The sequence below is a fragment of the Hemitrygon akajei genome, chromosome 23, assembly GCF_048418815.1.
Source record: "Hemitrygon akajei chromosome 23, sHemAka1.3, whole genome shotgun sequence".
NCBI classification, from domain to species: Eukaryota; Metazoa; Chordata; class Chondrichthyes; order Myliobatiformes; family Dasyatidae; genus Hemitrygon; species Hemitrygon akajei.
Window position 1 is genome coordinate 16,805,721 of NC_133146.1, and position 25,335 is coordinate 16,831,055.

A 25,335-nucleotide genomic window follows, 5' to 3' on the forward strand; every position below is an offset into this window, starting at 1 on the left:
GACAATGAAATGTGTTGTTTACGATAACAACCAAAATACCCAAGAACCACAAGTGTTGCCACACTTTTTGGCGCCAACGTAGCATGCCTACAATATTAGTTTGATTGTACTTTATTTGGAGAAACAGCAGAGAAAAGCCTCTTCTGGCCCAACAAACCTAATTACAGGACAATTTACAATGACCAATTAGCCTTCTAACTGGTCTTTGGACTGAGGAGGAAACCCGAACACCGGAGGAAACCCATGCATTCATGGGGAGGGCATACAAACTCCTTAGAGAGGACACCTGAGTTGAACTACGAGCTTCAAGGGCCCAAGCTGTAATAGCGTTGTGCTCACCGCTACACTACCGTGGTGTCCTCAGAACAACAGTAACAAAAGAAACAACAACTGCAAAGCAAGCCCCTTCCTGAAACCAGCCGAAAGAAAAGTTTGGATAACTACATGGAGGGCTGTGATCCAGGTGTGGGTTGTTGGGACTAGATAGAATAACAATTTGGCATGGACTAGATGGACTGAAGAGCCTGTTTCCATTCTGTAGTGCTCTATGACTCCCACACACACACACAGACAGGCCTCCAACCCCAGGACAGGCCACCTCCAAGACTGACCTTCAGTCCTTGGCCTCAAACCTACTGACTACATCATTGGGCATCCGATCTCCAGACATGGTGAACTCCAACTGGTGTCTCCCTAAACCCACCCGCATCTCTCGTTCTTCTGTTTTTCCTAGCTCTTCGACCAAGCTCCAGGTCACCTATCCCAATCTTTCTGTACTTGGCTCAGTGCTGACGTTTGCTTGCTAACACCCCTGTAACCAGTTTCAACTGTTTTGCACTCCATAACATTGACTCTGACATAAACACCCAGCCAAGAGACACCACACTCAGCTGCTGAAGAACAATGCAGTCTTCACCTCTCCCAGCAGACTGGAAATTACTCGTTACAGGTAATCTGCTCCCCTGCCCCCTCCCACCACTCCGTCCCATTTCTCTCTCCTCTTGATCTAGTTCTTCCCACACACGTCAAAACCTTCTTCACCCGCTCCTATAAATGGCACACTTCTGCAAAGAGCCCCTCACTCCACCCCCACTGTTCCCATCTGCCCTCCCCACCTCCTTCTCTTGATTTCATGCTCCATCTTCCTCTCCTATCAGGTCCCTCCATCTGCAGTTCTTTGTCATCTCCACCTATCACTTCCCAGACTTATCACTATCCCCCTTACAGGGATCCACCCATTGACATAGGATGCGCGACAACTCTGGCAGGGTTGCCAATAGCATGAATGGCAGCGATGCTTCACTACCAGATGAATTCAACGCCGCCTATGCCGGCTTTGAAAAGAAGAATATAACCACAGCTGTGAAGATCCCTGCTGCACTTAAAGACCCTGTGATCTCTGTCTCAGAGGCCGATGTCCGGCTGTCTTTAAAGAGAATGAACCCTTGCAAGGCGGAAGGTTCAGATGGAATATCTGGTAAGGCTCTGAAAACCTGTGCCAATCAACTGGCGGGAGTATTCAAGGACATTTTCAACCTCTCACTGCTATGGGCAGAAGTTTCAACCTCTCACTTGCTTCACATCACATCGACAGTGATGAAATGCTTTGAGAGGTTGGTCATGACTAGACTGAACTCCTGCCTCAGCAAGGAACTGGACCCATTGCAATTTGCCTATCGCCACAATAGGTCAACGGCAGATGTAATCTCAATGGCTCTCCACACGGCTTTAGACCACCTGGACAACACAAACACCTATGTCAGGATGCTGTTCATTGACTATAGCTCAGCATTTAACACCATCATTCCCACAATCCTGATTGAGAAATTGCAGAACCTGGGCCTCTGTACCTCCCTCTGCAATTGGATCCTCGATTTCCTAACTGGAAGACCACAATCTTGGTGATAACATCTCTTCGCTGATGATCAACACTGGTGCTCCTCAGGGGTGTGCGCTACTGTGTATCCACTGCTCTACTGTGTGGCTAGGCATAGCTCAAATACCATCTACATATTTGCTGAATACAACCATTGTTGGTAGAATCTCAGGTGGTGACAAGAGGACATACAGGAATGAGAAATGCCAACTAGTGGAATGGTGCCGCAGCAACAACCTGGCACTCAATATCAGTAAGATGAAAAAGCTGATTTTGGACTTCAGGAAGGGTAAGACAAAGGGACACATACCAATCCTCACATAAGGATCAGAAGTGGAGAGAGTGACCAGTTTCAAGTTCCTGGGTGTCAAGATCTCTGAGGATCTAACCTGGTCCCAACATATCAATGCAGTTATAAAGAAAGCAAGACAGCGGCTATACTTCATTACGAGTTTGAGGAGATTTAGCATGTCAACTAATACACTCAAAAACTTCTATAGATGTACCGTGGAGAGCATTCTGACAGGCTGCATCACTGTCTGGTATGGGGGGGGGGGGGGGGGGGGGTGCGGGGCTACTGCACAGGACCGCAAGAAGCTGCAGAGGGTTGTAAATTTAGTCTGCTCCAACTTGGGTACTAGCCTTCAAAGTGCCCAAAACATCTTCAAGGAACGGTGTCTCAGAAAGGCAGTGTCCATTATTGAGGACCTCCAGCATCCAGGGCATGCCCTTTTCTCACTGTTGCCATTGGGTGTAGGAGATACAGAAGCCTGAAGGCACACACTCAGCGATTCAGGAACAGCTTCTTCCCCTCTGCCATCTGATTCCTAAATGGACATTGAACCCTTGGACACTACCTCACTTTTTTAATATACAGTATATCTTTTTTTGCACAATTTTTAATCTATTCAATATACATAAACTGTAATTGATTTAGTTGTTTATTTTGTTGGGGTTTTTTTTTTCTTTTTCTCTTCTATATTATGTATTGCATTGTACTGCTGCTGCTAAGTTAACAAAATACACGTCACATGCCGGTGATAATAAACCTGATTCTGATTCTTATCCTCTGTCACTGTTCTCTCCCTTCCTTCATCCACCCATCATCCCTCCGTACCTGGATACACCCATCACCTCCCTGCCTCTGTCACTATTCCCACTCTCCCCTCCTCCATCATCACCTCACCTGGATCCACCCAACACCTGCCAGCTCTTCCATGAACCTCTTTACCCTGACTATCTCCTCTCTATCATTCAGTCCAGAAGGGTGTCAACTGTCCATTTCCCTTCACAGGTGCTGCCCAACCTGCTAAGTTCCTCAAGCAGATTGTGAGTGTTTCTCCAGATTCCACCGTCTGCAGCCTCTTGCGTCTCCAGAATGTGACTGATGATCACAGGAGTTAACTTCACCGATTTAAAAATTAATATATTTCAATGGAAGAGATTTGCAGTGATGATAAAAGAGAAATGTTGTGAGCAGCTTGAACCGTGATAGTGTGCTTGGAAGCTTTTAACATAATGCATCAGGAAGGTCCAACGGTCAGGAGCGACTCTGAACATATTGAAACTCTCAGTAGTTGGCACAGTATTTTCTGGTCTGAAAATTTTCTTAATAAGTTATATCTGAGTTGGAATATTACTAAAATGGAGTAATATGTTTTAGAGCGTCAGGAAAAAGTTCTTAGCAAATTCTCTGCAGGCCATCCATTGTACACATGAAATGCAAACAGTACTCCGAAGTGCGCTTCTTCAACAGCCACTGCAGACTGATTCTGGAAATTTCTATGCAACCCAGAGAGTATCTGGTTACATGCCACAATCCTTAATCGGGTGACAGCAATAAAGCAATGATTAATCCTGATGAACCATTATCCATTATTATGTGGGTATAAGGGTAAACCTCCAAATATGATTGGTCAAGTGTTGAAGGAAGTGGTCACTGGGTCTTTGACCTCTGCCATTATGACAAGGGCATACACTCTTAGCTCGTATCTGACATTGTGATTGAGGAGTAATCCCATTAATCATATTCCTTCCTTACGTCCCAGTAATTAACTGATTCTTCCTGTTTCTCTATTTTTGCTCTGCCCTCTCTGCCTCGCTGTCTGTCTGTCTCGCTACCTCTCCTTCCCCCACTCTCTTTCTCTCTCTCTCTCTCTCCCTCTAGCTACCTCTCTCTCCCTCTCTCCCCCTCCCTCACTCCATCACTTCCCCTCCCACTCTTTCACCCTCCCTCCCTCTCTCCCTCCCCTCTCCCCTCTCATACATCTTAAATTCCTGTCGATATTTTTGGAAATAGTTTACTATTATTGTATGTGCCAAGATACAGTGAGAAATTTGTCTTGCATACTGTTCATACAGATTAATCCATTAGAACAATGTATTGAGGTAGTACAAAGTAAAACAATAACAATAAAGAGCAATTAGCTACAGAGAAAGTGCCATGCAGGTAGCCAACAAGGTTCAAGATCATAACGGGGTCGATTGTGAGGTCAATAGACAATAGACAGTAGGTGCAGGAGTAGGCCATTCGGCCCTTCTAGCCAGCACCGCCATTCACTGTGATCATGGCAGTACCCTGTTCCTGCCCTCTCCCCATATCCCTTGACCCCGCTATCTATAAGAGCTCCATCTAACACTCTCTTGAATGCATCCAGAGACTTGGCCTCCACTGCCTTCTGGGGCAGAGCATTCCACATATCCACCACTCTCTGGGTGAAAAAGTTTTTCCGAATCTCTGTTCTAAATGGCCTCCCCCTTATTCTTAAACCGTGGCCTCTAGTTCTGGACTCACCCATCAGCGGGAACATGCTTCCTGCCTCCAGTGTGTCCAATCACTTAATAATCTTAAATGTTTCAATCAGGTCCCCTCTCATCCTTCTAAATTCCAGTGTATACAAGCCCAGTCGCTCCAATCTTTCAACATATGACAGTCCCGCCATTCCGGGAATTAACCTTGTGAACCTACGCTGCACTCCCTCAATAGCAAGAATGTCCTTCCTCAAATTTGGAGACCAAAACTGCACATAATACTCCAGGTGGGGTTTCACCAGGGCCCTGGACAGCTGCAGAAGGACCTCTTTACTCCTATACTCAATTCCTCTTGTTATAAAAGCCAGCATGCCATTAGCTTTCTTCACTGCCTGCTGAACCTGCATGCTTGCTTTCATTGACTGATGTACAAGAACACCTAGATCTCATTGTACTTCCCCTTTTCCTAACTTGACTCCATTTAGATAGTAATCTGCCTTCCTGTTCTTGCCACCAAAGTGGATAACCTCACATTTATCCACATTAAACTGCATCTGCCATACATTTGCCCACTCACCCAACCTGTCCAAGTCACCCTGCATTCTCATAACATCCTCCTGACATTTCACACTGCCACCCAGCTTTGTGTCATCAGCAAATTTGCTAATGTTACTTTTAATCCCTTCATCTAAATCATTAATGTATATTGTAAACAGCCGCGGTCCCAGCACCGAACCTTGCGGTACCCCACTGGTCACAGCCTGCCATTCCGAAAGGGACCCGTTAATCACTACTCTTTGTTTCCTGTCAGCCAGCCAATTTTCAATCCATGTCAGTACTCTGCCCCCAATACCATGTGCCCTAATTTTGCCCACTAATCTCCTATGTGGGACTTTATCAAAAGCTTTCTGGGAGTCCAGGTACACTACATCCACTGGCTCTCCCTTCTCCATTTTCATAGTTACATCCTCAAAAAACTCCAGAAGATTAGTCAAACATGATTTTCCCTTCATAAATCCCTGCTGACTCGGACTGATCCATCTACTGCGGAAGTCAGAAGTCCGTTTTATCACACAAGAGGTCTCATTCAAGAGTCTGCTGTCCAGTATCAGGGGTCAAAACAGCCGACGAGCCTTTGAGATGTGGGAGGAAACTGCAGCTCCCATGGGGAACCCACGTGGTCACAGGGAGAAATGGACCAAAGTCAGGGAGAACGTGCAGCCTCCACCCCGACACCGCCAGGAGTCAGGTTAGAACCTGGGTTGTTGGAGGCAGTGGCACTACCTGCTATCACCACCTGGCAGATGAAGTTGCCCCTAGTTTAAGGCAATAAAGCCCTTTCAGCACACATCTAGATTCCTGTGCTGTACCCAACACCCACCCTGGCTGCTTTAGAACTGACAGCACTTGGACCAGCCCTGAATAGGAGAAATGTTTGAATTTTCACCTGAGTCAGAAGGGTGTGGGTTAAAATCCAGCACTACACGCTTCACAGAAATCCAGGCAGTGAACTCTTCCCTGTGCAGCAATAAAGGTTACGCTGATCCCTTCTCTTTTCATTGCATCCCATAGGCCCACTTCAGTGAAGAGCAATGGAGCTCTCCCCAGCGACCTGCTCAATTATTTCCTGTCAGTCAGTATCACTGGTCAATATCTCAATGTGGGAGCTCTGTTGAGTACTAATTGCTGGCTACAGCTTAATTGACTGTAAAAAGCTTTGCAATGGTCTGAAGCCACAAAAGGAACTATAGAAATACACAGCGACACACACAAGATGCTGGAGCATCTATGAAAACGGGTATGGGAGAGATTGTGGAGACATTAATAATGATCTTTGAAGAATCACTCGATCCTGGAATGATTCCAGAGGAATGAGAAATTGCAAATGGCATTCCACTCTTTAAGAAGGGAGGGAAGCAGAATATAGGTAATTGTAGGCTGGTTAGTTTGACTTCAATAGTTGGAAATAAGTTGAAGTCTATTATTAAGGATGATGTTTCAGAGTTCTTGGAGGCACACGATAAAATGGTCATGGTTTCCTTTAGGAGAAATCTTGCCTGACTAATCTGTTGGAATTCTTTGAGGAAATAGTGGGCAAGATAGACAAAGGGGAATCATTATTTATTTGGATTGTCTGAAGGCTTTGACAAGGTGTCACACATAAGGCTGCTTAACAACATAAGAGCCCATGGTTTTACAAGAAAGGTACTAGCATGGATAGAGGATTGGCTGATTGGCATGAGGCAAAAAGTGGGTAGAAATGGAGCCTTTTCTAGTTGGCTGCTGGTGAGCAGTAGTGTTCCACAGGGGTCAGTGTTGGGACCATGCTGTATGTGAATTGTTTGGATGAAGGAATTGATGGCTTTGTGGCCAAGTTTGTGGACAACACGGAGATAGGTTAAGGGGCAGGTAGCGTTCAGGAAGCAGAGAGTCTGCAGCAAGACTTAGATCGGGAGAATGGGCAAAGAAGTGACAGGTGAATGTAGTGTAGCTAAGAGCATGGTCATGTACTTTGGTAGAAGGTATAAAGGCGTGGACTATTTTCTAAATGGGGAGAAAGTTCAAAAATCAGAGGTGCAAAGTGCCTAGGGATTCCCTAAAGGTTAACTTGCAGATTGAGCCGGTGATAGGGAAGACAAATGCAATGTTAGCATTCATTTTTAGGGAGCTAATATACAAAAGCAGGGATGTAATGCTGAGGCTTTATAAGGCATTGGTCAGACGACTCTTGGAGAATTGTGAGCAGTTTTGGTCCCCTAACCTAAGAAACGATAGGCTGACATTGGAGAGGGTCCAGAGGAGGTTCACCGGATTGGCACCATGAATGAAAGGGTTAACGCATGAGGGCAGTTTTTGTGGGTCCTGCTGTCCCAACCTGGAATATCAAATGATAAAGTGCAGGCCCTTTCACCTACTGAGAGTAATCACAGTTATTTACATTACAGCAGTTTATCTACAGTACCTCCATGAGCCAACACCAAAGTCAGCGTTAGCTCAGTTACGTGATGCTATTGTTAAACAACTGGCTGATTGTCCTTTGGCACTTTCAGTATAGCTGGCTATTTTAATCTGCCAGCCTTAAAACCTTATTCCCTAAATTCCATCGGCATGTCAATTGCCCTACAAGGGGTAATAACACACTGGACCAGATGTGCACCAATATCACAGGTACATATAGGGCCTTTCCATGTTCTCATCTGGGATTGTCTGATGCCAGTGGGAAGGAAGGAGGAACCTACCTCCAGGACAGTGATGCTGTGGCCTGAGGGAGCCATCCCCAGCCTTCAAGATGGTTCAGGAGTACTGACTGGAGTACGTTTGCCCGCCAGGCTCTGCCCAACTCAGGCATTCAGGAGTGCACATCCACAGTTAAACGCTACATCAAATTGGTGCAGGTAATGCCTTCACCAGCAAAACCATCCACATATTCCCGAACCAGAATCCATGGATAAATCAAAGTCAGGTTTAAGATCACCGTCGTGAAATTGGTTGTCTTTGTGGCAGTAGTACTTTGCAATGCATAGTAACAGAAAAAACCTGTGAATTATAATAAATATATACAACGGTTAAATTAACTAAGTAGTGCAAAATTAGAAATAAACAAGTAGTAAGGTGGATTCAATGTCCATTCAGAAATCAGATGGCAGAGGGGAAGAAGCTGTTTCTGAATTACTGAGTGTGTGCCTTCAGGCTCCCGTACCTCCTCCCTGATTGTAACAATGAGAAGAGGGCACGTCCTGGGTGAAGGGGTTCTTTAATGATGGACGCTGCCTCTTTGAGCCATCTCTCCTTGAAGATGTCCTGGATACTACGAAGGCCAGTGCTCACGATCGAGCTGAGTGAGTTTACAACTTAATTCGATCCTGTGCAGTAGCCTTCCCGCCCCCCCATACCAGACGGTGATGCAGCCAGTCAGAATGCTCTCCACGGTACGTCTGTAGAAGTTTACGAGTGTCTTTGGTGACATGCCAAATCTCCTCAGCCTCCTAATGAAATATAGCTGCTGCCTTGCCTGCTTTTTGTAGCTGCATTGATAAGTTGGGCCCAGGTTAGGTCCTCAGAGATATCGACACCCAGAGCTTGAAGTTGCTCACCCTTTCCACTTCGAGACACAGCAGTGAGGTACAGAACCTGCCCAAAGCAAATGCTGGAGGAACTCAACAGGCCAGGCAGCATCTATGGAGTCGACGTTTCAGGCCGAGACCCTTCAGCAGGACTGGAGAAAAAAAGATGAGGAGTAGGTTTAAAAGGTGGGGGGAGGGGAGAGGTGGTAGGTGAAACCGGGAGGGGGAGGGATGGAGTAAAGAGCTGGGAAGTTGATTGGTGAAAGAGATACAGGGCTGGAGAAGGGGGGCGGGGTCTGATAGAGGACAGAAGGCCATGGAAGGAAGAAAAGAGGGGAGGAGCACCAGGGGGAGGCAATGGGCAGGCAAGGAGATGAGGTGAAAGAATGGTGAAGGACAGGGGTGGAGGCATTACTGGATCTGAACAACTTCTTTGTTCACTTTGATAAGGATGATAAGGAACCAGTGATGAGGACCTTAACATCAGACGGAGGAACTACACCAACACTGAACATACATGAGGTGAGGTGAGTACTCTGTAATGTCAATATACGCAGAGCAGTGGGGCCAGACAGCATATTCAGATGGGTCCTCAGGGTCTGCGCATTGGGACTAGACGACGTACTCAGATGGGTCCTCAGGGTCTGCGCATTGGGACCAGACGACGTACCCAGATGGGTCCTCAGGGTCTGCGCATTGGGACCAGACAACGTACTCAGATGGGTCTTCAGGGACTGTGCATTGGGACTGTTACGAATGTGCCACAACTCTGAGGGGCCGAAGGGTACAAAGTCGCCCCCCTCCTTTTTGAGAATTGCAAGATCGCTATTAATTCGGGTCTGGGACCCAGGAAATGAGAGAGAATCCACAAGGTTTGGAATGTGTCCTGGCCTCAGTGAAACAAAGCCACTGATAACGGCCATTGTCTCCTGGAGATGGAATTGTGTATTGAGTACTGTACTATTCATTGAAGCCCCTCAGGGGACGACCAGAGTGGGCTGGTTGAGGGATTGCATCATCTCAACCTGATTGACATCTGAGACCCCGTGAGTGAGGATAAAAGAGGGTCTGGGGAACAACCCCTTTAGACGCACCAGGAGAAACGCTGGAAATCCAGTGACAGCGTTTTATAGCGAAAGCCGGTGGGGCTCGTGTGCGTCCTTCCCTTGCCAGGGTTGGCGGGCTTACCACAGGAGAACGGCTTAGCTAAAGGAGAGGCCACAAGTGAACGGCCACACTAATGAGACTCCAACGGATTGAAACCATAAAAGGAATCGGCAAGTTTTTCTCCAAATCTCTCTCTCTCTCCAACCATTGAAATACAGCGGTCCCCAAAGGCTGCAGCCTGCATGAACTGAGTGACTTTTATATTTCCATCGGACAATAAATTTATCCCCTAGACAACGATAGAGCTTATTTCTTATTGATTATTATTATACCCGCACTTTTAGATTTAGTATTGACGACGTATATTATCTGTATATTTGCATTGATATTATTTTTGTGTATTTTTACCAATAAATACTGTTAAAAATAGTATCATCAGACTTCAAAGGACCTCTCTATCTTTGCTGGTAAGTGACCCAGTTACGGGGTTCGTAACAGGACCAGACAGCGTACCCAGATGGGTCTTCAGGGTCTGTGCATTGGGACCAGACGATGTACCCAGATGGGTCTTCAGGGTCTGCGCATTGGGACTAGACGATGTACCCAGATGGGTCTTCAGGGTCTGCGCATTGGGACCAGACGATGTACCCAGATGGGTCTTCAGGGTCTGCGCATTGGGACCAGACAGCGTACCCAGATGGGTCTTCAGGGACTGCGCATTGGGACCAGACAGCGTACCCAGATGGGTCTTCAGGGTCTGTGCATTGGGACCAGACAGCGTACTCAGAAAGGTCCTCAGGAACTGTGCATTGGGACCAGACGATGTACCCAGATGGGTCTTCAGGGTCTGCGCATTGGGACCAGACAGCGTACTCAGAAAGGTCCTCAGGGTCTGCGCATTGGGACCAGACGACGTACCCAGATGGGTCCTCAGGGTCTGCGCATTGGGACCAGACAGCGTACCCAGATGGGTCTTCAGGGTCTGTGCATTGGGACCAGACGATGTACCCAGATGGGTCTTCAGGGTCTGCGCATTGGGACCAGACGACGTACCCAGATGGGTCCTCAGGGTCTGCGCATTGGGACCAGACAGCGTACCCAGATGGGTCTTCAGGGTCTGTGCATTGGGACCAGACGATGTACCCAGATGGGTCTTCAGGGTCTGTGCATTGGGACCAGACAGCGTACTCAGAAAGGTCCTCAGGAACTGTGCATTGGGACCAGACGATGTACCCAGATGGGTCTTCAGGGTCTGCGCATTGGGACCAGACAGCGTACTCAGAAAGGTCCTCAGGGTCTGCGCATTGGGACCAGACGACGTACCCAGATGGGTCCTCAGGGTCTGCGCATTGGGACCAGACAGCGTACCCAGATGGGTCTTCAGGGTCTGCGCATTGGGACCAGACGACGTACCCAGATGGGTCCTCAGGGTCTGCGCATTGGGACCAGACGACGTACTCAGATGGGTCTTCAGGGACTGCGCATTGGGACCAGACAGCGTACCCAGATGGGTCTTCAGGGACTGTGCATTGGGACCAGACAGCGTACCCAGATGGGTCTTCAGGAACTGTACATTGGGACCAGACAGCGTACCCAGATGGGTCTTCAGGAACTGTACATTGGGACCAGACAGCGTACCCAGATGGGTCTTCAGGAACTGTACATTGTGACCAGACAGCGTACCCAGATGGGTCTTCAGGAACTGTACATTGGGACCAGACAGCGTACCCAGATGGGTCTTCAGGGACTGTACATTGTGACCAGACAGCGTACCCAGATGGGTCTTCAGGAACTGTACATTGGGACCAGACAGCGTACCCAGATGGGTCTTCAGGAACTGTACATTGGGACCAGACAGCGTACCCAGATGGGTCTTCAGGAACTGTACATTGGGACCAGACAGTGTACCCAGATGGGTCTTCAGGAACTGTACATTGTGACCAGACAGCGTACCCAGATGGGTCTTCAGGGTCTGCGCATTGTGACCAGACAGCGTACCCAGATGGGTCTTCAGGGTCTGCGCATTGTGACCAGACAGCGTACCCAGATGGGTCTTCAGGGTCTGCACATTGGGATCAGACGATGTACCCAGATGGGTCTTCAGGGTCTGCGCATTGGGACCAGACGATGTACCCAGATGGGTCTTCAGGGTCTGTGCATTGGGACCAGACAGCGTACCCAGATGGGTCTTCAGGGTCTGCGCATTGTGACCAGACAGCGTACCCAGATGGGTCTTCAGGGTCTGCGCATTGTGACCAGACAGCGTACCCAGATGGGTCTTCAGGGTCTGCGCATTGTGACCAGACAGCGTACCCAGATGGGTCTTCAGGAACTGTACATTGTGACCAGACAGCGTACCCAGATGGGTCTTCAGGAACTGTACATTGTGACCAGACAGCGTACCCAGATGGGTCTTCAGGAACTGTACATTGTGACCAGACAGCGTACCCAGATGGGTCTTCAGGAACTGTACATTGGGACCAGACAGCGTACCCAGATGGGTCTTCAGGAACTGTACATTGTGACCAGACAGCGTACCCAGATGGGTCTTCAGGAACTGTACATTGTGACCAGACAGCGTACCCAGATGGGTCTTCAGGAACTGTACATTGGGACCAGACAGCGTACCCAGATGGGTCTTCAGGAACTGTACATTGGGATCAGACAGCGTACCCAGATGGGTCTTCAGGAACTGTACATTGGGACCAGACAGCGTACCCAGATGGGTCTTCAGGAACTGTACATTGGGACCAGACAGCGTACCCAGATGGGTCTTCAGGGTCTGCGCATTGTGACCAGACAGCGTACCCAGATGGGTCTTCAGGGTCTGCGCATTGTGACCAGACAGCGTACCCAGATGGGTCTTCAGGGTCTGCGCATTGTGACCAGACAGCGTACCCAGATGGGTCTTCAGGGTCTGCACATTGGGACCAGACAGCGTACCCAGATGGGTCTTCAGGGTCTGTGCATTGGGACCAGACAGCGTACCCAGATGGGTCTTCAGGAACTGTACATTGGGACCAGACAGCGTACCCAGATGGGTCTTCAGGGACTGCGCATTGGGACCAGACAGCGTACCCAGATGGGTCTTCAGGAACTGTACATTGGGACCAGACAGCGTACCCAGATGGGTCTTCAGGAACTGTACATTGGGACCAGACAGCGTACCCAGTTGGGTCTTCAGGGTCTGCACCGACCAGCTGGCGGAGGTTCTGTGCGTATTTACAACTGCTCGCCGTCTCAGGTTATGCTTGCGGCACGCTTCAAAGCAGCAACTGCCTTACCAATCCCCAGGACGTCAGTGGCAACGTGTCTTAATGACTACAGACCGGTGGCACTCACTCCCATCGTTGTCAAGTGCTTGGAAAGATCGGTCATGAGACGTAATCACAGATACCCTGGACCAGCACTACATTGCCTACAAGGCAAATAGATCAACTGAAGATGCCATTTCTATCACCCTTCATACTGTCGTGGAATGCCTGGAGCACAAAATGCTTTTCACTGATTACACCTCGGCCTTTAACACCGAACTTTACTACCGAACAAGCTGATTGTTAAGCTCCACAATCTAGTAATCTCGTCATCTTGTAATTGGACCTTGGACTTCCTCACTAATCGTACCCAGCAAGTGCAGATCAAACCCCCCCCCCCCAAACCCTGAACACTGGTGCCCCGCAGGGGTGTGTACTGTGCCCACTCCTCTACTCTCTCTTCACTTGTGACTACACTCCAGCTCAGGCTACGAACTTCATCACCAAATTTGCAGACGACACAACCGTGATTGAGCTAACAAACAGTAATAAAACTGCACATCGAGAGGAGGTGCTGAAACTGTCCGATTGGTGCAGGAACCACACCCTGTCACTCAACATCAAGAGGACAAAAGAGATGATAATCAATTTCAGGAAGGCAAACAAGCCCCATCGTTCATCAATGGTGAGGTAGTGGAACAGGTTTCTAGCTTCATCTTCGGAGACGATTATCACCGAGGAGCTCTTTTGATCCGTCAACACAACCTCGACAGTAGGGAAGGCACAACAGCAGCTGTACTACCTGAAGTACTCACGGAGAGTTAATCTGCCCCAAAAGTTGTTGTTCAACTTGTATCGATGTGCGATAAAGACCATACTGACGCTCAGAATGACAGTGTGGGACTCTAGCTGCATCAGGACAGATCACAAAGCACTCCAACGGGTGATTGGGATGGCTCAGCACATCGTTGGGATTCAAGTACCAGACCTGGAGACAATCTACAACTCTCGACGCCTACGGCGCGCTCGTAGTATCATTAAAGACCCATCCCATCCCGGACACTGTGTGGTCCGTCTCCTGCCATCTGGTAGGAGATACAGAAACATCTTAGCCAAGACAGTACGACTGAAAAACAGCTTCTTCCTGAGGGCTGTTGTGCAGATGAATAATGCTACACCCCGGCTTGCCAATGACCTTTGAGTGCTGTGGACTATCAAAGCCACTTGTTACATGTAAATATGGGAATTATTTTATTATTAAGCCTTACCGCATGTGTTGTAAATATCTGTTTTCACAGACTGGAGTAGCACCACAATCTCATTGCTCTAGCAATGACAATGAAGTTCTGTTCTGTCCTATTCTGGGCCTGTACTTTCTGGAGTTTAGAAGAATGAGGCAGGATCTCATTGAAACCTATCAAATATTAAAAAGCTTAGGTAGAGTGGATGTAGAGAGGATGTTTCCTAACCTAATGCCTCAGAATAAAGGGAAATCCATTTAGAACAGAGATGAGGAATTTCTTTAGCCAGAGGTTGGTGAATCTGTGGAATTCATTGCCATAGGTAGCTGTGGAGGCCAAATCATTGGGTATAGTTAAGGTGGAAGTTGATAGAAACATAGAAAACCTACAGCACAATACAGGCCCTTCAGCCCACAATGCTGTGCTGAACATGTACTTACTTTTGAAATTACCTATGCACAGGTTCTTGATTAGTCAGGGTGTCAAAAGTTATGGTGAGAAGGCAGGAGAATGAGGTTGAGAGGGATAATCAATCAGTAATGATGAATTGGAGGAGCAGACTCAATGGGCTGAATGGCCTAATTCTGTTCCTATGCCTTATGGCCTTGTGAAATGAACAGTTGAAGTTTTAGAGCGAGTCTCTTCATCAGGACTGGAAAGGAAAGGGGGAGGATGCCAGAAGGAGGTGGGGAGGGTGGAAGGAGGATGAGCCTGGGGGGTGGGTGGGGGGAGCGATGAACTAAAAAGCTGGGAGATGGCAGGTGATAAAAGGCAAAGGACTGGAGAAGATGGGATCTGATGGAAGAGGAAAGTGAGAAAGGGAAGGAGAGGCACCGGGGGAGGTGATGGGTCAGTGAGGAGAAGAGGTACAAAGCCAGAATGGGAAATTGAAGAGGAGAGAAAGGGAGAGGGTGGGGGGGGTGGAAATTACTGAAAGCTGGAGAAGTTGATGTTCATGCTATCAGATTGGAGGCTACCTGGATTGAATATGAGGTGTTGCTCCTCCAACCTTTATCGTCACTTTATCAATATACAATCAATCTATGTATAATAGCTATCGTGCGTATTTACGTCAACCATGTTTTTTTAATTATTGTGTTCTTTATTTTATTGCGTTTTTAATTTTTGTGCTGCACTGGATCCGGAGTAACGATTATTTTGTTGTCCTTTACATTTGTGTACTGAAGCAATCTTGAATCAGGTTTCCAAGTCGGGATGATAGAGGCCTCGTAGGCGACAGGCTGTTCTTCACCTGGACACCCTTAGTGGTGAATGTCACAGCTTTAGGATTAGTGTTGGTGTATCACAGGTACATTCCCCTGTACCCAGCACTCCAATACTTGGAGGCCAATGTGCCAACAGCTTTCTTTATATGTATCCATATCTGCTGTATCTTTATCATTGCCTCTTTCAATCCTGGACCTCCCAGCACAGCAGGGTGCACCACAGGGACCACAGCTGCTGGAGATACTGTATCTGGTGTTGGTGGCTTGACATGAGCCTCATTGAATGTCCAGCCCAGATGCCCTGACTTTGCCTGAGCAGCCGATTTCCATTCCCATCCCCCACCCCCCCACAACACCCATAGCTTACAGGAGGAATATTTGGAGCAGGGATACGTGTACAAAGGATTCAATACTTGCAGTAGCTCTGGCCAGATTCTTTCCAGGCAGCTGCAGCGAGCAACTTGCTCTGAGTACACAAGGAACTCTTGATCGAGGAAAAGCAACCGGAGATCTGTTCTCCACGTGTCTGCTGGGAGCCCCTAGAACTGTGGAAACCCTTCAGTCCTGCTATTTCATCCACGCCAGACCTTAAAATAATGTTTTTATTCTCTCGGAATGTGAATATCACAGACTAGTCCATTGCAATAGGAACCTATGTTTGTGATTGTAAAGCTAGACACTTGGTATCCGCTATCCTGGTCAATCTGTAGACTTGTACACACTCAGTGTCCACTTTATTAGGTACACCTGCTCGTTAAACAAATATCTTATCAGCCAATCATGTGGCAGCAAGTCAATGCATAAAAGCATGCAGACATAGTCAAGAGATTCCGTTGTTGTTCAAACCAAGCATCACAATGCGGAAGAAATGTGATCTAAATGACTTTGACCATGGAACGAATGTTGGTGCCAGATGGGGTGGTTTGAGTATCTCAAAAACTGCTGACCTCCTGGGATATTCACGCACAGCAGTCTCTAGAGTTTATAGCGAATGGTGCGGGAAACAGAAACATCAGTGAGCAACAGTTCTGCGGGTGAAAATGCGTCGTTAATGAGAGAGGTCATGAGAGGAAACAGGTGAATTGATCATTGGGAACAAAGACATGGCAGACCAATTGAATAACTACTTTGGTTCTGTCTTCACTGAGGAGGACATAAATAATCTTCCGGAAATAGTAAGGGACCAAGGGTCTAGTGAGATGGAGGAACTGAGGGAAATACATGTTAGTAGGGAAGTGGTGTTAGGTAAATTGAAGGGATTAAAGGCAGATAAATCCCCAGGGCCAGATGGTCTGCATCCCAGAGTGCTTAAGGAAGTAGCCCAAGAAATAGTGGATGCATTAGTGATAATTTTTCAAAACTCCTTAGATTCTGGATTAGTTCCTGAAGATTGGAGGGTGGCTAATGTAACCCCACTTTTTAAAAAAGGAGGGAGAGAGAAACCGGGGAATTACAGACCAGTTAGTCTGACATCGGTGGTGGGGAAAATGCTAGAGTCGGTTATCAAAGATGTGATAACAGCACATTTGGAAAGAGGTGAAATCATCGGACAAAGTCAGCATGGATTTGTGAAAGGAAAATCATGTCTGACGAATCTTATAGAATTTTTTGAAGATGTAACTAGTAGAGTGGATAGGGGAGAGCCAGTGGATGTGGTATATTTAGATTTTCAAAAGGCTTTTGATAAGGTCCCACACAGGAGATTAGTGTGCAAACTTAAAGCACACGTTATTGGGGGTATGGTATTGATGTGGATAGAGAATTGGTTGGCAGACAGGAAGCAAAGAGTGGGAGTAAACAGGACCTTATCAGAATGGCAGGCAGTGACTAGTGGGGTATCGCAAGGCTCAGTGCTGGGACCCCAGTTGTTTACAATATATATTAATGATTTAGACGAGGGAATTAAATGCAGCATCTCCAAGTTTGCGGATGATACGAAGCTGGGCGGCGGTGTTAGCTGTGAGGAGGATGCTAAGAGGATGCAGGGTGACTTGGATAGGTTAGGTGAGTGGGCAAATTCATGGCAGATGCAATTTAATGTGGATAAATGTGAGGTTATCCATTTTGGTTGCAAGAACAGGAAGACAGATTATTATCTGAACAGTGGCCGATTAGGAAAAGGGGAGATGCAATGAGACCTGGGTGTCATTGTACACCAGTCATTGAAGGTGGGCATGCAGGTACAGCAGGCGGTGAAAAAGGCAAATGGTATGTTGGCATTCATAGCAAAAGGATTTGAGTACAGGAGCAGGGAGGTTCTACTGCAGTTGTACAAGGCCTTGGTGAGACTGCACCTAGAATATTGTGTGCAGTTTTGGTCCCCTAATCTGAGGAAAGACATACTTGCCATAGAGGGAGTACAGAGAAGGTTCACCAGATTGATTCCTGGGATGGCAGGACTTTCATATGAAGAAAGACTAGATCGACTAGGCTTATACTCACTGGAATTTAGAAGATTGAGGGGGGATCTTATTGAAACGTATAAAATTCTAAAGGGATTGGACAGGCTAGATGCAGGAAGATTGTTTCCGATGTTGGGGAAGTCCAGAACGAGGGGTCACAGTTTAAGGATAAAGGGGAAGCCTTTTAGGACCGAGATGAGGAAAAACTTCTTCACACAGAGAGTGGTGAATCTGTGGAATTCTCTGCCACAGGAAACAGTTGAGGCCGGTTCATTGGCTATATTTAAGAGGAAGTTAGATATGACCCTTGTGGCTAAAGGGATCAGGGGGTATGGAGAGAAAGCAGGTACAGGGTTCTGAGTTGGATGATCAGCCATGATCATACTGAATGGCGGTCCAGGCTCAAAGGGCCGAATGGCCTACTCCTGCACCTATTTTCTATGTTTCTATGTTTCTAGGTCAGAGGAGAGTGGCCAGACTGGTTCAAACTGACAGAAAAGCAACAGTAACTCAAATAACCACACATTGCAATAGTGGTGTGCAGAAGAGCATCTCTGAACGCACAGCACATCAAACCTTGAAGTGGATGGACCACAACAGCAGAAGACCACGAACATACATTCAGTGGCCACTTTATTAGGTACAGGAGGTATCTGATGAAGTGGCCACTGTCGTGCATACCCTTTCAATTGTAACTCAAGCTATGAAGTACTTTATGCAGTATGATAGTGACTGTACTGCAGAGAAACAGGCCACTCAGCCCATCTGGTCTATGCCAGCACTTATCCTCTGCTCGAGCCTCCTTCCCTCACATTCCATTCACTTCTCGCCAGCCGACAACAATCGCCCCTTACAGACATCGACCCCACCCACCCTCACCCCTCCCTGTGGGAGTGAGCGCCTGTGCCGCCCAATATACCCATGTGACCAATTAACCTACTAAGCCGTACGTCTTTGGAATGTGCGAGGAAACCATGGCACCCAAAAACCCAAGTGTTCATGGGAAGATCGTGCAAACTCCTTACAGACAGCAGCTCCAGTCACTGGCGCTGCAATAGAGTTACACTAACCGCTGCACCACAACATGGAGGGCTGAAGGGCCTGTACTGTGCTGTAGTGTTCTATGGTTCTATTACTGAACAGGCCCCTTGTATATTAAAGCACAAGCTTTAAATTGCCTGTGTTATTTTCCCTGGATGGGATTTGAACTCATAACCCTCTAATTTGAAAGAGAAATGTTTAAGCCCTGTGCTGGGGGGGTTGATGCAGCTCCCGTTTGGGTCACATCTTCGCATTCTTTTCCTGAGAAAGTGGAGCCAATTTGTTTATCACTTTCTGGTGTGTAGAGCCGGGCACCTCCGGTGTTGTCCATCTAAATCTTGCAGTGCTTGTTCCCCTCCTCCTCCTCCTTCCAGTGGCAAGAGCCAGAATCAATGTGATAACCTGGAGCCTGGCTACCATCTGGGAGAAAGTGCTTGCACAGGTTTTAAATCTGTTCATTTTCAGTTCATAGATGTCGCTGGGATTGATTCTCTAAATCCTAATCTTTCACCAAGAGTGCTTACATTATTGAGTTTATAAACTCACGAGAGGCACAAATAAAGTAGGTAATATTGAGAGGCCTTGATGGAGTGGATGTGGAGAGGTTGTTTCAAATAGCGAAAGAGTCTAGGACCAGAGGGCACAGCCTCAGAATAGAACGACATCCCATTAGAACAGAGGTGAGGCAGAATTTCCTTAGCCAGAAGATGCTGAATCTGTGGAATTTATTGCCACAGACAGCTGTAGAGGCCAAGTCATTGGGTATGTTTGAAACGGATGTTGTGTATTTAATATACAACTAACGTTTGAGTAATCTTGTATATATATTGGTAGCTTAAGTATTCCAGTTCGTTTAAATAATTCCTTACGGGTTATATGTATAAATATGTGAATTGCATACGCCATCATGCTACCACGTGTTACATGCACACCTCACTTAAAGTAAACCCAGAGTTAGCCCCACTCCTGTGTCTTCCTATGAATTAGTTTTGTGTTTTGAAGTTACAAACCATAACAATGGAGGTAGATAGGTACGTGCAGGTCAGGGGGTGGGGGGAGGTTACTTGCCACTGTCCATTGCCCCAGTGTGTGGCTGAGGGGTAGAACCTGGGGGGAGTTGATGTTGGATGAGTGTGTGAGTCAGTAGAGTCTCACTGATCCTAAGGGCCTGTTCCTGTGCTGTGTTACTCTGTAATTCCCTTCTTTTGAAATTACCAACCCCAAACCGTAAGTCTTTGAAATGTGGGAGGAAATCAGAGCGCCCTGAGGAAACCGAAGCTCTCGATGACCGTCGAACAGTACAGCACAGGAACGGTGCCTTTGGCCCACCATGTTGTGTTGAACCAATTAAATTAGTAATCAAATGGCCAACTACACTAATCCCTTCTGCTACACAAAGTCCATATCCTTCCATTTTCCTCACATTCATGTGCCTATCTGAACATCTCTTAAAAGTCCCTAATATATCTACCTCTGCCACCCACCTACCACTCGCTGTGTAAAATACCTGCCCCTCATATCTCCTTTAAAATTACCCCTCTCACCTTAAATGCATACCCTCTGATATTAGACATTTCTACCCTGGGAGAAAGATACTGTCTGTCTATTCTGTCTATGCCTCCAATAATCTTACAATCCTCCATCAGATCTCCCCTCAGCCTCTGCCGCCCCAGAGAAAACAACCCAAGTTTGTCCAATCTCTCATGATAGCACAAGCCCTCTAAACCAGGCAGCATCCTGGTAAACCACTTTCACACCCTCTCCAAAGCCTCAACTGCCTTCCTATAATGGGCAGACCAGAACTGTATGCAATACTCCAGATGTGCTCTTACTAGAGTTTTATAACTCTGCAACATAACTTCCTGACTTTAGGAATGTTTCAACTAATAAAGGAAATTATGCCATAAACCTTTTTAACCACCCAATTAACTTGTGTAGCCACTTTCCAGGAGCTATGAACTTGAACCTCGAGGTCTTTCTGCTCATCAACACTGTTAAGGGTCTTGCCTTTAACAATATACTGTCTCTTTAGATTTGACCTATAAGATGTAAAACTTCACATTTGGCTAGCTTAAACTTCATCTGCCATTTCTAATCTATATCCCACTTTATCCTTTGTCAGTCCACAATACCACCAATCTTTGTATCATCTGCAAACTTACTAACCCACCCATCCACATTTTCATCCAGGCCATTCATATACGGTACATCACAGACAGCTGAGGTCCTTGCAAAACACCATTAATTACAGACCTCCAGCTCAAATAAGCCCCTTCAACATCTGCTCCCGATCTTCTCTGGGCAAACCAACTGTGAATCCAAATAGCCAATTCACCATTGATCCCACGCATCTTAATGTCCACCCATGGGGCACCTTGTCAAATGCTTTACTAAAATCCATAGCTCTACCTTCATCGATCATCCTCGGCAGCTCATCAAAACACCGAGTCAGGTTAGTAGGAGTCGACTTGCCACACACAAAGCCAAGCTGCCTATTCCGAATTAGGCAATGGTTTTCCAAATAATTGTCACAGACAGAATGTACAATTACATTTACAATTACAATTACAATTACAATTACAATTACAATTACCTTATAGACGGTGGCAATATTGAATCCGTGTTGCTGGCGCTATGATAGATTACACTAACCGCTATGCTACCATGCCACTCTATTTGGAGCATAGAACACAGTACAGGCCCTTCGGCCCACAATGTTATGCTGACCTTTTAATTTGTTCCACTATCTATCCATTCTCTCCTACATAACCCATTACCTTCCATTTATCCTTCATCCATGGGCCTTCCATCGCTGACCTAACAAGCATTGGCCACACCACTCCTATGGCCCTACTGTGCCTCTGGCTATTTATATAAGAAGTTGGTGAGGCTGAATTTGGAGCACTGTGTGCAGTTCTGGTCACCTACCTACAAGAAAGATATCAATAAGATTGAAAGAGGACAGAGAAGTATTTTCCAGAGTTGAGGACCTGAGTTAAGAGGAAAGGTCGAATAGATTAGGACTTTATTCCCTAGAGTGCAGGGGAGTGAGGGGTGATTTGATAAAGGTATACAAAATTGAGTTCCATAAATGGGGTAAATGCAAGCAGGCCTTTTCCACTCAGGTTGGGTGACACGAGAGCTAGAGGTCATGGGTTAAGAGTAATCATCAGATTCTTGATTGGTCAGGGCATGAAGGGATATGGGGAGAAGGCAAGACATTGGGACTGAGAGGAAAAATGGATCGGCCGTGATGAAATGGCGGAGCAGACCCAATAAGCCAAATGGCCTAAATACTGTCTTATGGTCTTATGGGAAAAAGGTGAGATGTTTAAGGGGAAGCTGAGGGGGAACCTCTTCACTCAGAAGATGATGCCAGTGGAAGTGGTGGGTTTGGATGCAACATTTAAGAGAAATTTAGATAAGTAAATGGATGGGTGGGGTACGGAGGGCTTTGGTCCTGGTGCATTTCAATGGGACAAGGCATGGACTAGATGGGCTGAAGGGTCTGTTTCTGTGCTGAAATGCTCTGTGACTATGTAAGGCTTGCTGCTTAAGCTAAAGAATAGCTTCAATACCTTGTAATATTTCAGAATGATGCTTGAAGAATGAAGTGATTACCAAAGGACTGTTACTCCTTTTAGGGGGTCTATGAATATTTAAATGGTTCTGATTAAAATTCGCTTCTAAGTTGGTGTGGCATCATGAAAGACATGATTCCCCTCAGCGTCTGCACAGATCACACTGATGTAAGCACTCAGCAGCAGTCTGTTGTGTGGGCAATGATCTCAGGGAGGGTAGTCTGCTCCGCAAGGTTGTCAAGGTGATCCGGAGGAATGAAAGGGTTGAGTTCAGCACCAGGGTCTCGAACTTCACAGATGGAATAGGAATCGCGCTTGGCACCAGTTTCAAGTCAGTTGTAATTCTATAGCAAGGTCACAAAATAGCATCTGTGGGCGTAAGACACTGGAAATTTACAAAAGACACAAGACTGAGACTGTGGAACGACACAGTAGCATAACAGTTAGTGTAACACTGTTGAGAATCAGAATCAGAATGGGGTTGACTATCATCAGCATACATTGTGAAATTTGTTGCTATGTGGCAGCAATACATTGCAATACGTAATAATAAAGATTGTGGATTACAGTTAAAATATATATACAGGTGCTCCCCCCCCCCCCCTTTACAAAGGTAGAGCGTTCCTATGAAACCTTTCTTAAGCCAAAATGGCGTAAAGCCAAGAACATTTAATCTATATGGAAAAAATTTTCCTAAAATCGAAAATCCTCTTTATAATGCGAAAGCAGGTTACTAATGTAGGCCTTTTGTAAAAGGGAAGTGGTGTAAAGCGAACATTCGTAAAGCGGGGGGCACCTGTATATCAAGGTTAAATTAAATAAGTAGAACAAAAAATAGTGAGATGGTGTTCATGGGTTCAATATCGAATGACAGAGGGGAAGAAGCTGTTCCTGAATCATTGAGAATGTGCCTTCAGGCTCCTATACCTCCTCCCTGATGGTAGCAATGAGAGGAGGGATAGTTTCGCTGTAACAGCACCAGCTGTCTGTAAGGATTTCATACGTTCTACCCATGGTTTCCTCCCACATTCCTGAGACGTACGGTTTAGGGTTGGTAAGTTGTGGGCATGCTGTGTTGGCACTGGAAGCATGGCAACACTTGTGGGCTGCCCCCGGCCCATCGTTGGACTGTGTTGGCGCATTTCACTGTATGTTTCAATGTACTTGTGACCAATAAAGCTAACCTTTAATCTTCATTCTGCAAAATGGAGCAACAATCTGTTGAAGGATCTTAAGAAAGAAGGTCCTCTGGGGGTCGGGGGGGCCGAGGATGGAATTCTCAACATTTTGGGTTCGTTCCTCAACATCTGGAGAACCTCTTTCCCCCACAGATGTTGTTCAGCTTGCTGGGTTCATTCAACAGGTCATTCATTGCGCTAGGAATTAGGAATTGTTCCTCAGTGTTGGGATTTCTGTATCCCAACAAAAGAACTGAGAATTGTTTATGAGATTGGTCAGACTGAAGACTGAGGAGCTCATAGACTGAAGTATATTGTATAAGGAGACGAGGTAGAGAGTGAGGTTTATGTAAGTATCTCAGGGACCAGTGCTTTTCTCCATCACAGAGGTTGAACCAGGACTGGCTGATGTCCAATAATGATCTCAAACAGGGATTGTAAAGTTCTTAGGAAAAACAGAAGGATGAAAAAACAGGAAAGAATCTCAAAGTGGAACAAAACAAAGAACAATGGAGCACAGTACAGACCCTAAGGCCCTCCATGTTGTGCCAAACTTTCAACCTACTCCAAGATGGATCTAACCTTTTTGTCCATGTGGCAAATAGTCTTTTAAATATATCTGTCTCTACCAGCACCCCTGGCAGGGCAACCAACGCTCCCACCACTCTCTATGTAAAAAATTATCTCCGAAATACCCTCTATATTTACCTTCTATATTACCCTCTATATTTTCCTCCTTAAAGTTGCGTCTCCGTGTATTAGCCACTTGTGCCGTCAAATTGGTAACACTGATGACCACGTCTGACATTCATTTCCCATCTCCCGCAAGTATGTCTGAAGATGGATAGTGAATCTTTCACACAGGGCACCTCGAGGATCAGGAGAGAGGATTATCTGGAAACTTAAATCAGAATCAGGTTTATTATCACCGGCATGTGATGTGAAATTTGTTAATTTAGCAGCAGCAGTTCAATGCAATACATAATCTAGCAGAGAGAGAAAAATAATAATAATAAATAAAATAAAACATAATAATAAACAAGTAAATCAATTACATATATTGAATAGATTTTTTAAAAATGTGCAAAAAACAGAAATACTGTATATAAAAAAGTGAGGTAGTGTCCAAAGCTTCAATGTCCATTTAGGAATCAGATGGCAGAGGGGAAGAAGCTGTTCCTGAATCACTGAGTGTGTGCCTTCAGGCTTCTGTATCTCCTACCTGATGGTAACAGTGAGAAAAGGGCATGCCCTGGGTGCTGGAGGTCTTTAATAATTGTCACTGCCTTTCTGAGACACTGCTCCCTGAAGATGTCCTGGGTACTTTGTAGGCTGGTACCCAAGATGGAGCTGACTAGATTTACAACCTTCTGCAGCTTCTTTTGGTCCTGTGCAGTAGCCCCTCCCTACCAGACAGTGATGCAGCCTGTCAGAATGCTCTCCACAGTACAACTATAGAAGTTTTTGAGTGTATTTGTTGACATGCCAAATTGCTTCAAACTTCTAATAAGATATAGTCGCTGTCTTGCCCTCTTTATGACTACATCAATATGTTAGGACCAGGTTAGATCCTCAGAGATCTTGACACCCAGGAACTTGAAACTTAAACAGAAA

At 46.3% G+C, this 25,335-nt stretch overlaps 1 protein-coding gene across 2 annotated transcripts in view; it reads left to right on the forward strand.

Moving 5' to 3' along the window:
• r3hcc1l (R3H domain and coiled-coil containing 1-like) overlaps nt 1-25,335 on the forward strand; it is a 315,233-nt gene that overhangs the window by 286,695 nt on the left and 3,203 nt on the right. The window lies entirely within an intron of this gene.